The sequence below is a fragment of the Puntigrus tetrazona genome, unplaced genomic scaffold (assembly GCF_018831695.1).
Source record: "Puntigrus tetrazona isolate hp1 unplaced genomic scaffold, ASM1883169v1 S000000623, whole genome shotgun sequence".
Taxonomy (NCBI): domain Eukaryota; kingdom Metazoa; phylum Chordata; class Actinopteri; order Cypriniformes; family Cyprinidae; genus Puntigrus; species Puntigrus tetrazona.
Genome location: NW_025048253.1, coordinates 89,647 through 103,854, shown reverse-complemented (window position 1 = coordinate 103,854; position 14,208 = coordinate 89,647). Strand labels below are relative to the sequence as shown.

Sequence of the window (14,208 nt, the reverse complement as noted above, 5' to 3'; positions counted from 1 at the left end):
CAGAAGTGGGATTTGAACCCACGCCTCCATTTGGAGATCAGAAACCTCATCAACTGAGAAGGTGAAAATGCCTTGAGTCGGCGCCTTAGACCACTCGGCCATTCTGACATGCAATATGTGCTGTATGAACAGTAATTCAACAAATGTAATTTGTAGCAGCAAAATATGTTGACTTGGCAATAAGTTGATCTGTTTAAACCACTCGGCCAAAAAAATCAAAGCCCCCTTTTGACAGAAGTGTGATTTGAAGCCACATCTTCATTTGTAGACCAAAATGGGATACTGTGCAAAAGCAGAAATGCCTACTATTACAGTTAAGGCATCAGCATTTATTCAATTTTCAGACATGGTCTGAAGCCAGATTTGAACCCATACCACTATGTGGAAGAAACCTTCTCAACTGGCAAGGCTGAAATTGAAATTTTTACTATCTCAACACTTCTTCCAGTTACAAAAGAACCTTTGTCAGAAGTGGGATTTGAACCCACGCCTCCATTTGGAGACCAGAAACCTCATCAACTGAGAAGGTGAAAATGCCTTGAGTCTGGCGCCTTAGACCACTCGGCCATTCTGACATGCAAATTTTGCTGTATGAACAGTAATTCCACAAATGTAATTTGTAGCAGCAAAATATGTTGATTGGCAATAAGTTGAACCGTTTAAACCACTCGGCCAAAAAAATGTTTACATTTTCTGTGTCTCAACACTTCTTTCAGTTATCAAAGCCCCTTTTGACAGAAGTGTGATTTGAAGCCACATCTTCATTTGTAGACCAAAATGGGATACTGTGCAAAAGCAGAAATGCCTACTATTACAGTTAAGGCATCAACAGTTATTCGATTTTCAGACTTTGTCTGAAGCCAGATTTGAACCCATGCCACTATGTGGAGAGCAGAAACCTTATCAACTGGCAAGGCTGAAATTGAAATTTTTACTATCTCAACACTTCTTCCAATTACAAAAGAACCTTTGTCAGAAGTGGGATTTGAACCCACGCCTCCATTTGGAGACCAGAAATCTCATCAACTGAGAAGGTGAAAATGCCTTGAGTCTGGCGCCTTAGACCACTCGGCCATTCTGACATGCAAGTTTTGCTGTATGAACAGTAATTCAACAAATGTAATTTGTAGCAGCAAAATATGTTGACTTGGCAATAAGTTGAACCGTTTAAACCACTCGGCCAAAAAAATGTTTACATTTTCTGTGTCTCAACACTTCTTTCAGTTATCAAAGCCCCTTTTTGACAGAAGTGTGATTTGAAGCCACATCTTCATTTGTAGACCAAAATGGGATACTGTGCAAAAGCAGAAATGCCTACTATTACAGTTAAGGCGTCAGCGTCTATTCGATTTTCAGACTTTGTCTGAAGCCAGATTTGAACCCATGCCACTATGTGGAGAGCAGAAACCTTATCAACTGGCAAGGCTGAAATTGAAATTTTTACTATCTCAACGCTTCTTCCAGTTACAAAGAACCTTTGTCAGAAGTGGGATTTGAACCCACGCCTCCATTTGGAGACCAGAAACCTCATCAACTGAGAAGGTGAAAATGCCTTGAGTCTGGCGCCTTAGACCACTCGGCCATTCTGACATGCAATGTGTGTTGTATGAACAGTAATTCAACAAATGTAATTTGTAGCAGCAGAATATGTTGACTTGGCAATAAGTTGAACCGTTTAAACCACTCGGCCAAAAAATCAAAGCCCCTTTTGACAGAAGTGTGATTTGAAGCCACATCTTCATTTGTAGACCAAAATGGGATACTGTGCAAAAGCAGAAATGCCTACTATTACAGTTAAGGCATCAGCATTTATTCGATTTTCAGACTTTGTCTGAAGCCAGATTTGAACCCGTGCCACTATGTGGAGGCAGAAACCTTATCAACTGGCAAGGCTGAAATTGAAATTTTACTATCTCAACACTTCTTCCAGTTACAAAAGACCCTTTGTCAGAAGTGGGATTTGAACCCACGCCTCCATTTGGAGACCAGAAACCTCATCAACTGAGAAGGTGAAAATGCCTTGAGTCTGGCGCCTTAGACCACTCGGCCATTCTGACATGCAAATTTTGCTGTATGAACAGTAATTCAACAAATGTAATTTGTAGCAGCAGAATATGTTGACTTGGCAATAAGTTGAACCGTTTAAACCACTCGGCCAAAAAAATGTAAGGCATCAGCATTTATTCGATTTTCAGACTTTGTCTGAAGCCAGATTTGAACCTGTGCCACTATGTGGAGAGCAGAAACCTTATCAACTGGCAAGGCTGAAATTGAAATTTTTACTATCTCAACACTTCTTCCAGTTACAAAAGACCCTTTGTCAGAAGTGGGATTTGAACCACGCCTCCATTTGGAGACCAGAAACCTCATCAACTGAGAAGGTGAAAATGCCTTGAGTCTGGCGCCTTAGACCACTCGGCCATTCTGACATGCAAGTTTTGCTGTATGAACAGTAATTCAACAAATGTAATTTGTAGCAGCAAAATATGTTGACTTGGCAATAAGTTGAACCGTTTAAACCACTCGGCCAAAAAATGTAAGGCATCAGCATTTATTCAATTTTCAGACTTTGTCTGAAGCCAGATTTGAACCCGTGCCACTATGTGGAGAGCAGAAACCTTATCAACTGGCAAGGCTGAAATTGAAATTTTACTATCTCAACACTTCTTCCAGTTACAAAAGACCCTTTGTCAGAAGTGGGATTTGAACCCACGCCTCCATTTGGAGACCAGAAACCTCATCAACTGAGAAGGTGAAAATGCCTTGAGTCTGGCGCCTTAGACCACTCGGCCATTCTGACATGCAAATTTTGCTGTATGAACAGTAATTCAACAAATGTAATTTGTAGCAGCAGAATATGTTGACTTGGCAATAAGTTGAACCGTTTAAACCACTCGGCCAAAAAAAATGTTTACATTTTCTGTGTCTCAACACTTCTTTCAGTTATCAAAGCCCCTTTTGACAGAAGTGTGATTTGAAGCCACATCTTCATTTGTAGACCAAAATGGGATACTGTGCAAAAGCAGAAATGCCTACTATTACAGTTAAGGCATCAGCATTTATTCGATTTTCAGACTTTGTCTGAAGCCAGATTTGAACCCGTGCCACTATGTGGAGAGCAGAAACCTTATCAACTGGCAAGGCTGAAATTGAAATTTTACTATCTCAACCTTTCTTCCAGTTACAAAAGACCCTTTGTCAGAAGTGGGATTTGAACCCACGCCTCCATTTGGAGACCAGAAACCTCATCAACTGAGAAGGTGAAAAAGCCTTGAGTCTGGCGCCTTAGACCACTCGGCCATTCTGACATGCTATATGTGCTGTATGAACAGTAATTCCACAAATGTAATTTGTAGCAGCAAAATATGTTGATTGGCAATAAGTTGAACCGTTTAAACCACTCGGCCAAAAAAATGTTTACATTTTCTGTGTCTCAACACTTCTTCCAGTTACAAAGAACCTTTGTCAGAAGTGGGATTTGAACCCACGCCTCCATTTGGAGACCAGAAACCTCATCAACTGAGAAGGTGAAAATGCCTTGAGTCTGGCGCCTTAGACCACTCGGCCATTCTGACATGCAATATGTGTTGTATGAACAGTAATTCAACAAATGTAATTTGTAGCAGCAGAATATGTTGACTTGGCAATAAGTTGAACCGTTTAAACCACTCGGCCAAAAAAAATCAAAGCCCCTTTTGACAGAAGTGTGATTTGAAGCCACATCTTCATTTGTAGACCAAAATGGGATACTGTGCAAAAGCAGAAATGCCTACTATTACAGTTAAGGCATCAACAGTTATTCGATTTTCAGACTTTGTCTGAAGCCAGATTTGAACCCATGCCACTATGTGGAGAGCAGAAACCTTATCAACTGGCAAGGCTGAAATTGAAATTTTTACTATCTCAACACTTCTTCCAATTACAAAAGAACCTTTGTCAAGTGGGATTTGAACCCACGCCTCCATTTGGAGTCCAGAAACCTCATCAACTGAGAAGGTGAAAATGCCTTGAGACTGGCGCCTTAGACCACTCGGCCATTCTGACATGCAAGTTTTGCTGTATGAACAGTAATTCAACAAATGTAATTTGTAGCAGCAAAATATGTTGACTTGGCAATAAGTTGAACCGTTTAAACCACTCGGCCAAAAAAATGTTTACATTTTCTGTGTCTCAACACTTCTTTCAGTTATCAAAGCCCCTTTTGACAGAAGTGTGATTTGAAGCCACATCTTCATTTGTAGACCAAAATGGGATACTGTGCAAAAGCAGAAATGCCTACTATTACAGTTAAGGCATCAGCGTCTATTCGATTTTCAGACTTTGTCTGAAGCCAGATTGAACCCATGCCACTATGTGGAGAGCAGAAACCTTATCAACTGGCAAGGCTGAAATTGAAATTTTTACTATCTCAGCGCTTCTTCCAGTTACAAAGAACCTTTGTCAGAAGTGGGATTTGAACCCACGCCTCCATTTGGAGACCAGAAACCTCATCAACTGAGAAAAGGTGAAAATGCCTTGAGTCTGGCGCCTTAGACCACTCGGCCATTCTGACATGCAATATGTGTTGTATGAACAGTAATTCAACAAATGTAATTTGTAGCAGCAGAATATGTTGACTTGGCAATAAGTTGAACCGTTTAAACCACTCGGCCAAAAAATCAAAGCCCCTTTTGACAGAAGTGTGATTTGAAGCCACATCTTCATTTGTAGACCAAAATGGGATACTGTGCAAAAGCAGAAATGCCTACTATTACAGTTAAGGCATCAACAGTTATTCGATTTTCAGACTTTGTCTGAAGCCAGATTGAACCCATGCCACTATGTGGAGAGCAGAAACCTTATCAACTGGCAAGGCTGAAATTGAAATTTTTACTATCTCAACACTTCTTCCAATTACAAAAGAACCTTTGTCAGAAGTGGGATTTGAACCACGCCTCCATTTGGAGACCAGAAACCTCATCAACTGAGAAGGTGAAAATGCCTTGAGACTGGCGCCTTAGACCACTCGGCCATTCTGACATGCAAGTTTTGCTGTATGAACAGTAATTCAACAAATGTAATTTGTAGCAGCAAAATATGTTGACTTGGCAATAAGTTGAACCGTTTAAACCACTCGGCCAAAAAAATGTTTACATTTTCTGTGTCTCAACACTTCTTTCAGTTATCAAAGCCCCTTTTGACAGAAGTGTGATTTGAAGCCACATCTTCATTTGTAGACCAAAATGGGATACTGTGCAAAAGCAGAAATGCCTACTATTACAGTTAAGGCATCAACAGTTATTCGATTTTCAGACTTTGTCTGAAGCCAGATTTGAACCCATGCCACTATGTGGAGAGCAGAAACCTTATCAACTGGCAAGGCTGAAATTGAAATTTTTACTATCTCAACACTTCTTCCAATTACAAAAGAACCTTTGTCAGAAGTGGGATTTGAACCACGCCTCCATTTGGAGACCAGAAACCTCATCAACTGAGAAGGTGAAAATGCCTTGAGACTGGCGCCTTAGACCACTCGGCCATTCTGACATGCAAGTTTTGCTGTATGAACAGTAATTCAACAAATGTAATTTGTAGCAGCAAAATATGTTGACTTGGCAATAAGTTGAACCGTTTAAACCACTCGGCCAAAAAAATGTTTACATTTTCTGTGTCTCAACACTTCTTTCAGTTATCAAAGCCCCTTTTGACAGAAGTGTGATTTGAAGCCACATCTTCATTTGTAGACCAAAATGGGATACTGTGCAAAAGCAGAAATGCTGCCTACTATTACAGTTAAGGCATCAGCGTCTGTCGATTTTCAGACTTTGTCTGAAGCCAGATTTGAACCCATGCCACTATGTGGAGAGCAGAAACCTTATCAACTGGCAAGGCTGAAATTGAAATTTTTACTATCTCAACGCTTCTTCCAGTTACAAAGAACCTTTGTCAGAAGTGGGATTTGAACCCACGCCTCCATTTGGAGACCAGAAACCTCATCAACTGAGAAGGTGAAAATGCCTTGAGTCTGGCGCCTTAGACCACTCGGCCATTCTGACATGCAATATGTGTTGTATGAACAGTAATTCAACAAATGTAATTTGTAGCAGCAGAATATGTTGACTTGGCAATAAGTTGAACCGTTTAAACCACTCGGCCAAAAAATCAAAGCCCCTTTTGACAGAAGTGTGATTTGAAGCCACATCTTCATTTGTAGACCAAAATGGGATGCTGTGCAAAAGCAGAAATGCCTACTATTACAGTTAAGGCATCAACAGTTATTCGATTTTCAGACTTTGTCTGAAGCCAGATTTGAACCCATGCCACTATGTGGAGAGCAGAAACCTTATCAACTGGCAAGGCTGAAAGTGAAATTTTACTATCTCAACACTTCTTCCAATTACAAAAGAACCTTTGTCAAGTGGGATTTGAACCACGCCTCCATTTGGAGACCAGAAACCTCATCAACTGAGAAGGTGAAAATGCCTTGAGACTGGCGCCTTAGACCACTCGGCCATTCTGACATGCAAGTTTTGCTGTATGAACAGTAATTCAACAAATGTAATTTGTAGCAGCAAAATATGTTGACTTGGCAATAAGTTGAACCGTTTAAACCACTCGGCCAAAAAAATGTTTACATTTTCTGTGTCTCAACACTTCTTTCAGTTATCAAAGCCCCTTTTGACAGAAGTGTGATTTGAAGCCACATCTTCATTTGTAGACCAAAATGGGATACTGTGCAAAAGCAGAAATGCCTACTATTACAGTTAAGGCATCAGCGTCTATTCGATTTTCAGACTTTGTCTGAAGCCAGATTTGAACCCATGCCACTATGTGGAGAGCAGAAACCTTATCAACTGGCAAGGCTGAAATTGAAATTTTTACTATCTCAACACTTCTTCCAATTACAAAGAACCTTTGTCAGAAGTGGGATTTGAACCCACGCCTCCATTTGGAGACCAGAAACCTCATCAACTGAGAAGGTGAAAATGCCTTGAGACTGGCGCCTTAGACCACTCGGCCATTCTGACATGCAAGTTTTGCTGTATGAACAGTAATTCAACAAATGTAATTTGTAGCAGCAAAATATGTTGACTTGGCAATAAGTTGAACCGTTTAAACCACTCGGCCAAAAAAATGTTTACATTTTCTGTGTCTCAACACTTCTTTCAGTTATCAAAGCCCCTTTTGACAGAAGTGTGATTTGAAGCCACATCTTCATTTGTAGACCAAAATGGGATACTGTGCAAAAGCAGAAATGCCTACTATTACAGTTAAGGCATCAGCGTCTATTCGATTTTCAGACTTTGTCTGAAGCCAGATTTGAACCCATGCCACTATGTGGAGAGCAGAAACCTTATCAACTGGCAAGGCTGAAATTGAAATTTTTACTATCTCAACGCTTCTTCCAGTTACAAAATAACCTTTGTCAGAAGTGGGATTTGAACCCACGCCTCCATTTGGAGACCAGAAACCTCATCAACTGAGAAGGTGAAAATGCCTTGAGTCTGGCGCCTTAGACCACTCGGCCATTCTGACATGCAATATGTGTTGTATGAACAGTAATTCAACAAATGTAATTTGTAGCAGCAGAATATGTTGACTTGGCAATAAGTTGAACCGTTTAAACCACTCGGCCAAAAAAATCAAAGCCCCTTTTGACAGAAGTGTGATTTGAAGCCACATCTTCATTTGTAGACCAAAATGGGATACTGTGCAAAAGCAGAAATGCCTACTATTACAGTTAAGGCATCAACAGTTATTCGATTTTCAGACTTTGTCTGAAGCCAGATTTGAACCCATGCCACTATGTGGAGAGCAGAAACCTTATCAACTGGCAAGGCTGAAAGTGAAATTTTTACTATCTCAACACTTCTTCCAATTACAAAAGAACCTTTGTCAAGTGGGATTTGAACCACGCCTCCATTTGGAGACCAGAAACCTCATCAACTTAGAAGGTGAAAATGCCTTGAGACTGGCGCCTTAGACCACTCGGCCATTCTGACATACAAGTTTTGCTGTATGAACAGTAATTCAACAAATGTAATTTGTAGCAGCAAAATATGTTGACTTGGCAATAAGTTGAACCGTTTAAACCACTCGGCCAAAAAAATGTTTACATTTTCTGTGTCTCAACACTTCTTTCAGTTATCAAAGCCCCTTTTGACAGAAGTGTGATTTGAAGCCACATCTTCATTTGTAGACCAAAAATGGGATACTGTGCAAAAGCAGAAATGCCTACTATTACAGTTAAGGCATCAGCGTCTGTCGATTTTCAGACTTTGTCTGAAGCCAGATTTGAACCCATGCCACTATGTGGAGAGCAGAAACCTTATCAACTGGCAAGGCTGAAATTGAAATTTTTACTATCTCAACGCTTCTTCCAGTTACAAAAGTACCTTTGTCAGAAGTGGGATTTGAACCCACGCCTCCATTTGGAGACCAGAAACCTCATCAACTGAGAAGGTGAAAATGCCTTGAGTCTGGCGCCTTAGACCACTCGGCCATTCTGACATGCAATATGTGTTGTATGAACAGTAATTCAACAAATGTAATTTGTAGCAGCAGAATATGTTGACTTGGCAATAAGTTGAACCGTTTAAACCACTCGGCCAAAAAAATCAAAGCCCCTTTTGACAGAAGTGTGATTTGAAGCCACATCTTCATTTGTAGACCAAAATGGGATACTGTGCAAAAGCAGAAATGCCTACTATTACAGTTAAGGCATCAGCATTTATTCGATTTTCAGACTTTGTCTGAAGCCAGATTTGAACCCGTGCCACTATGTGGAGAGCAGAAACCTTATCAACTGGCAAGGCTGAAATTGAAATTTTTACTATCTCAACACTTCTTCCAGTTACAAAAGACCCTTTGTCAGAAGTGGGATTTGAACCACGCCTCCATTTGGAGACCAAAAACCTCATCAACTGAGAAGGTGAAAATGCCTTGAGTCTGGCGCCTTAGACCACTTTCGGCCATTCTGACATGCAAATTTTGCTGTATGAACAGTAATTCAACAAATGTAATTTGTAGCAGCAGAATATGTTGACTTGGCAATAAGTTGAACCGTTTAAACCACTCGGCCAAAAAAATGTAAGGCATCAGCATTTATTCGATTTTCAGACTTTGTCTGAAGCCAGATTGAACCTGTGCCACTATGTGGAGAGCAGAAACCTTATCAACTGGCAAGGCTGAAATTGAAATTTTTACTATCTCAACACTTCTTCCAGTTACAAAGACCCTTTGTCAGAAGTGGGATTTGAACCACGCCTCCATTTGGAGACCAGAAACCTCATCAACTGAGAAGGTGAAAATGCCTTAAGTTTGGCGCCTTAGACCACTCGGCCATTCTGACATGCAAGTTTTGCTGTATGAACAGTAATTCAACAAATGTAATTTGTAGCAGCAAAATATGTTGACTTGGCAATAAGTTGAACCGTTTAAACCACTCGGCCAAAAAAATGTTTACAATTTCTGTGTCTCAACACTTCTTTCAGTTATCAAAGACCATTTGACAGAATTGTGATTTGAAGCCACATCTTCATTTGTAGACCAAAATGGGATACTGTGCAAAAGCAGAAATGCCTACTATTACAGTTAAGGCATCAGCGTTTGTCGATTTTCAGACTTTGTCTGAAGCCAGATTTGAACCCGTGCCACTATGTGGAGAGCAGAAACCTTATCAACTGGCAAGGCTGAAATTGAAATTTTTACTATCTCAACACTTCTTCCAGTTACAAAAGACCCTTTGTCAGAAGTGGGATTTGAACCCACGCCTCCATTTGGAGACCAGAAACCTCATCAACTGAGAAGGTGAAAATGCCTTGAGTCCGGCGCCTTAGACCACTCGGCCATTCTGACATGCAATATGTGCTGTATGAACAGTAATTCAACAAATGTAATTTGTAGCAGCAAAATATGTTGACTTGGCAATAAGTTGAACCGTTTAAACCACTCGGCCAAAAAAATGTAAGGCATCAGCATTTATTCGATTTTCAGACTTTGTCTGAAGCCAGATTTGAACCTGTGCCACTATGTGGAGAGCAGAAACCTTCTCAACTGGCAAGGCTGAAATTGAAATTTTTACTATCTCAACACTTCTTCCAGTTACAAAAGAACCTTTGTCAGAAGTGGGATTTGAACCCACGCCTCCATTTGGAGACCAGAAACCTCATCAACTGAGAAGGTGAAAATGCCTTGAGTCTGGCGCCTTAGACCACTCGGCCATTCTGACATGCAATATGTGTTGTATGAACAGTAATTCAACAAATGTAATTTGTAGCAGCAGAATATGTTGACTTGGCAATAAGTTGAACCGTTTAAACCACTCGGCCAAAAAATAAAAGCCCCTTTTGACAGAAGTGTGATTTGAAGCCACATCTTCATTTGTAGACCAAAATGGGATACTGTGCAAAAGCAGAAATGCCTACTATTACAGTTAAGGCATCAACAGTTATTCGATTTTCAGACTTTGTCTGAAGCCAGATTTGAACCCATGCCACTATGTGGAGGCAGAAACCTTATCAACTGGCAAGGCTGAAATTGAAATTTTTACTATCTCAACACTTCTTCCAATTACAAAAGAACCTTTGTCAGAAGTGGGATTTGAACCCACGCCTCCATTTGGAGACCAGAAACCTCATCAACTGAGAAGGTGAAAATGCCTTGAGACTGGCGCCTTAGACCACTCGGCCATTCTGACATGCAAGTTTTGCTGTATGAACAGTAATTCAACAAATGTAATTTGTAGCAGCAAAATATGTTGACTTGGCAATAAGTTGAACCGTTTAAACCACTCGGCAAAAAAATGTTTACATTTTCTGTGTCTCAACACTTCTTTCAGTTATCAAAGCCCCTTTTGACAGAAGTGTGATTTGAAGCCACATCTTCATTTGTAGACCAAAATGGGATACTGTGCAAAAGCAGAAATGCCTACTATTACAGTTAAGGCATCAGCGTCTATTCGATTTTCAGACTTTGTCTGAAGCCAGATTTGAACCCATGCCACTATGTGGAGGCAGAAACCTTATCAACTGGCAAGGCTGAAATTGAAATTTTACTATCTCAACGCTTCTTCCAGTTACAAAGAACCTTTGTCAGAAGTGGGATTTGAACCCACGCCTCCATTTGGAGACCAGAAACCTCATCAACTGAGAAGGTGAAAATGCCTTGAGTCTGGCGCCTTAGACCACTCGGCCATTCTGACATGCAATATGTGTTGTATGAACAGTAATTCAACAAATGTAATTTGTAGCAGCAGAATATGTTGACTTGGCAATAAGTTGAACCGTTTAAACCACTCGGCCAAAAAAATCAAAGCCCCTTTTGACAGAAGTGTGATTTGAAGCCACATCTTCATTTGTAGACCAAAATGGGATACTGTGCAAAAGCAGAAATGCCTACTATTACAGTTAAGGCATCAACAGTTATTCGATTTTCAGACTTTGTCTGAAGCCAGATTTGAACCCATGCCACTATGTGGAGAGCAGAAACCTTATCAACTGGCAAGGCTGAAATTGAAATTTTTACTATCTCAACACTTCTTCCAATTACAAAGAACCTTTGTCAGAAGTGGGATTTGAACCCACGCCTCCATTTGGAGACCAGAAACCTCATCAACTGAGAAGGTGAAAATGCCTTGAGACTGGCGCCTTAGACCACTCGGCCATTCTGACATGCAAGTTTTGCTGTATGAACAGTAATTCAACAAATGTAATTTGTAGCAGCAAAATATGTTGACTTGGCAATAAGTTGAACCGTTTAAACCACTCGGCCAAAAAATGTTTACATTTTCTGTGTCTCAACACTTCTTTCAGTTATCAAAGCCCCTTTTGACAGAAGTGTGATTTGAAGCCACATCTTCATTTGTAGACCAAAATGGGATACTGTGCAAAAGCAGAAATGCCTACTATTACAGTTAAGGCATCAGCGTCTATTCGATTTTCAGACTTTGTCTGAAGCCAGATTTGAACCCATGCCACTATGTGGGAGAGCAGAAACCTTATCAACTGGCAAGGCTGAAATTGAAATTTTTACTATCTCAACACTTCTTCCAATTACAAAAGAACCTTTGTCAGAAGTGGGATTTGAACCCACGCCTCCATTTGGAGACCAGAAACCTCATCAACTGAGAAGGTGAAAATGCCTTGAGACTGGCGCCTTAGACCACTCGGCCATTCTGACATGCAAGTTTTGCTGTATGAACAGTAATTCAACAAATGTAATTTGTAGCAGCAAAATATGTTGACTTGGCAATAAGTTGAACCGTTTAAACCACTCGGCCAAAAAATGTTTACATTTTCTGTGTCTCAACACTTCTTTCAGTTATCAAAGCCCCTTTTGACAGAAGTGTGATTTGAAGCCACATCTTCATTTGTAGACCAAAATGGGATACTGTGCAAAAGCAGAAATGCCTACTATTACAGTTAAGGCATCAGCGTCTATTCGATTTTCAGACTTTGTCTGAAGCCAGATTTGAACCCATGCCACTATGTGGAGAGCAGAAACCTTATCAACTGGCAAGGCTGAAATTGAAATTTTACTATCTCAACGCTTCTTCCAGTTACAAAATAACCTTTGTCAGAAGTGGGATTTGAACCCACGCCTCCATTTGGAGACCAGAAACCTCATCAACTGAGAAGGTGAAAATGCCTTGAGTCTGGCGCCTTAGACCACTCGGCCATTCTGACATGCAATATGTGTTGTATGAACAGTAATTCAACAAATGTAATTTGTAGCAGCAGAATATGTTGACTTGGCAATAAGTTGAACCGTTTAAACCACTCGGCCAAAAAATCAAAGCCCCTTTTGACAGAAGTGTGATTTGAAGCCACATCTTCATTTGTAGACCAAAATGGGATACTGTGCAAAAGCAGAAATGCCTACTATTACAGTTAAGGCATCAACAGTTATTCGATTTTCAGACTTTGTCTGAAGCCAGATTTGAACCCATGCCACTATGTGGAGAGCAGAAACCTTATCAACTGGCAAGGCTGAAATTGAAATTTTTACTATCTCAACACTTCTTCCAATTACAAAAGAACCTTTGTCAGAAGTGGGATTTGAACCCACGCCTCCATTTGGAGACCAGAAACCTCATCAACTTAGAAGGTGAAAATGCCTTGAGACTGGCGCCTTAGACCACTCGGCCATTCTGACATGCAAGTTTTGCTGTATGAACAGTAATTCAACAAATGTAATTTGTAGCAGCAAAATATGTTGACTTGGCAATAAGTTGAACCGTTTAAACCACTCGGCCAAAAAATGTTTACATTTTCTGTGTCTCAACACTTCTTTCAGTTATCAAAGCCCCTTTTGACAGAAGTGTGATTTGAAGCCACATCTTCATTTGTAGACCAAAATGGGATACTGTGCAAAAGCAGAAATGCCTACTATTACAGTTAAGGCATCAGCGTCTATTCGATTTTCAGACTTTGTCTGAAGCCAGATTTGAACCCATGCCACTATGTAGAGAGCAGAAACCTTATCAACTGGCAAGGCTGAAATTGAAATTTTTACTATCTCAACGCTTCTTCCAGTTACAAAAGTACCTTTGTCAGAAGTGGGATTTGAACCCACGCCTCCATTTGGAGACCAGAAACCTCATCAACTGAGAAGGTGAAAATGCCTTGAGTCTGGCGCCTTAGACCACTCGGCCATTCTGACATGCAATATGTGTTGTATGAACAGTAATTCAACAAATGTAATTTGTAGCAGCAGAATATGTTGACTTGGCAATAAGTTGAACCGTTTAAACCACTCGGCCAAAAAATCAAAGCCCCTTTTGACAGAAGTGTGATTTGAAGCCACATCTTCATTTGTAGACCAAAATGGGATACTGTGCAAAAGCAGAAATGCCTACTATTACAGTTAAGGCATCAGCATTTATTCGATTTTCAGACTTTGTCTGAAGCCAGATTGAACCCGTGCCACTATGTGGAGAGCAGAAACCTTATCAACTGGCAAGGCTGAAATTGAAATTTTTACTATCTCAACACTTCTTCCAGTTACAAAAGACCCTTTGTCAGAAGTGGGATTTGAACCACGCCTCCATTTGGAGACCAAAACCTCATCAACTGAGAAGGTGAAAATGCCTTGAGTCTGGCGCCTTAGACCACTCGGCCATTCTGACATGCAAATTTTGCTGTATGAACAGTAATTCAACAAATGTAATTTGTAGCAGCAGAATATGTTGACTTGGCAATAAGTTGAACCGTTTAAACCACTCGGCCA

The 14,208-nt window shown here is 40.4% G+C and overlaps 14 non-coding genes across 14 annotated transcripts; all 14 read right to left on the bottom strand.

Annotated features, from left to right (window-relative positions):
• Positions 1-463: 463 nt before the first annotated feature.
• trnal-caa lies at positions 464-575 on the bottom strand. Its single transcript has 2 exons — positions 538-575; positions 464-509 (listed from the first exon to the last, which is right to left on the bottom strand). It is a non-coding gene; the product is annotated as a tRNA-Leu (tRNA).
• Positions 576-970: 395 nt separating this feature from the next.
• Positions 971-1,082, bottom strand: trnal-caa. Its single transcript has 2 exons — positions 1,045-1,082; positions 971-1,016 (listed from the first exon to the last, which is right to left on the bottom strand). It is a non-coding gene; the product is annotated as a tRNA-Leu (tRNA).
• Positions 1,083-1,478: 396 nt separating this feature from the next.
• Positions 1,479-1,590, bottom strand: trnal-caa. The gene is made up of 2 exons: positions 1,553-1,590; positions 1,479-1,524 (listed from the first exon to the last, which is right to left on the bottom strand). It is a non-coding gene; the product is annotated as a tRNA-Leu (tRNA).
• A 355-nt stretch (positions 1,591-1,945) lies between these two features.
• On the bottom strand, positions 1,946-2,057 carry trnal-caa. Its single transcript has 2 exons — positions 2,020-2,057; positions 1,946-1,991 (listed from the first exon to the last, which is right to left on the bottom strand). It is a non-coding gene; the product is annotated as a tRNA-Leu (tRNA).
• A 631-nt stretch (positions 2,058-2,688) lies between these two features.
• Positions 2,689-2,800, bottom strand: trnal-caa. Its single transcript has 2 exons — positions 2,763-2,800; positions 2,689-2,734 (listed from the first exon to the last, which is right to left on the bottom strand). It is a non-coding gene; the product is annotated as a tRNA-Leu (tRNA).
• Positions 2,801-3,196: 396 nt separating this feature from the next.
• trnal-caa lies at positions 3,197-3,308 on the bottom strand. Its single transcript has 2 exons — positions 3,271-3,308; positions 3,197-3,242 (listed from the first exon to the last, which is right to left on the bottom strand). It is a non-coding gene; the product is annotated as a tRNA-Leu (tRNA).
• Positions 3,309-3,463: 155 nt separating this feature from the next.
• Positions 3,464-3,575, bottom strand: trnal-caa. The gene is made up of 2 exons: positions 3,538-3,575; positions 3,464-3,509 (listed from the first exon to the last, which is right to left on the bottom strand). It is a non-coding gene; the product is annotated as a tRNA-Leu (tRNA).
• A 2,348-nt stretch (positions 3,576-5,923) lies between these two features.
• trnal-caa lies at positions 5,924-6,035 on the bottom strand. The gene is made up of 2 exons: positions 5,998-6,035; positions 5,924-5,969 (listed from the first exon to the last, which is right to left on the bottom strand). It is a non-coding gene; the product is annotated as a tRNA-Leu (tRNA).
• A 1,368-nt stretch (positions 6,036-7,403) lies between these two features.
• trnal-caa lies at positions 7,404-7,515 on the bottom strand. Its single transcript has 2 exons — positions 7,478-7,515; positions 7,404-7,449 (listed from the first exon to the last, which is right to left on the bottom strand). It is a non-coding gene; the product is annotated as a tRNA-Leu (tRNA).
• An 863-nt stretch (positions 7,516-8,378) lies between these two features.
• Positions 8,379-8,490, bottom strand: trnal-caa. Its single transcript has 2 exons — positions 8,453-8,490; positions 8,379-8,424 (listed from the first exon to the last, which is right to left on the bottom strand). It is a non-coding gene; the product is annotated as a tRNA-Leu (tRNA).
• Positions 8,491-10,098: 1,608 nt separating this feature from the next.
• On the bottom strand, positions 10,099-10,210 carry trnal-caa. The gene is made up of 2 exons: positions 10,173-10,210; positions 10,099-10,144 (listed from the first exon to the last, which is right to left on the bottom strand). It is a non-coding gene; the product is annotated as a tRNA-Leu (tRNA).
• An 860-nt stretch (positions 10,211-11,070) lies between these two features.
• On the bottom strand, positions 11,071-11,182 carry trnal-caa. Its single transcript has 2 exons — positions 11,145-11,182; positions 11,071-11,116 (listed from the first exon to the last, which is right to left on the bottom strand). It is a non-coding gene; the product is annotated as a tRNA-Leu (tRNA).
• Positions 11,183-12,553: 1,371 nt separating this feature from the next.
• On the bottom strand, positions 12,554-12,665 carry trnal-caa. Its single transcript has 2 exons — positions 12,628-12,665; positions 12,554-12,599 (listed from the first exon to the last, which is right to left on the bottom strand). It is a non-coding gene; the product is annotated as a tRNA-Leu (tRNA).
• An 864-nt stretch (positions 12,666-13,529) lies between these two features.
• trnal-caa lies at positions 13,530-13,641 on the bottom strand. Its single transcript has 2 exons — positions 13,604-13,641; positions 13,530-13,575 (listed from the first exon to the last, which is right to left on the bottom strand). It is a non-coding gene; the product is annotated as a tRNA-Leu (tRNA).
• Between the last annotated feature and the right edge of the window lie 567 nt (positions 13,642-14,208).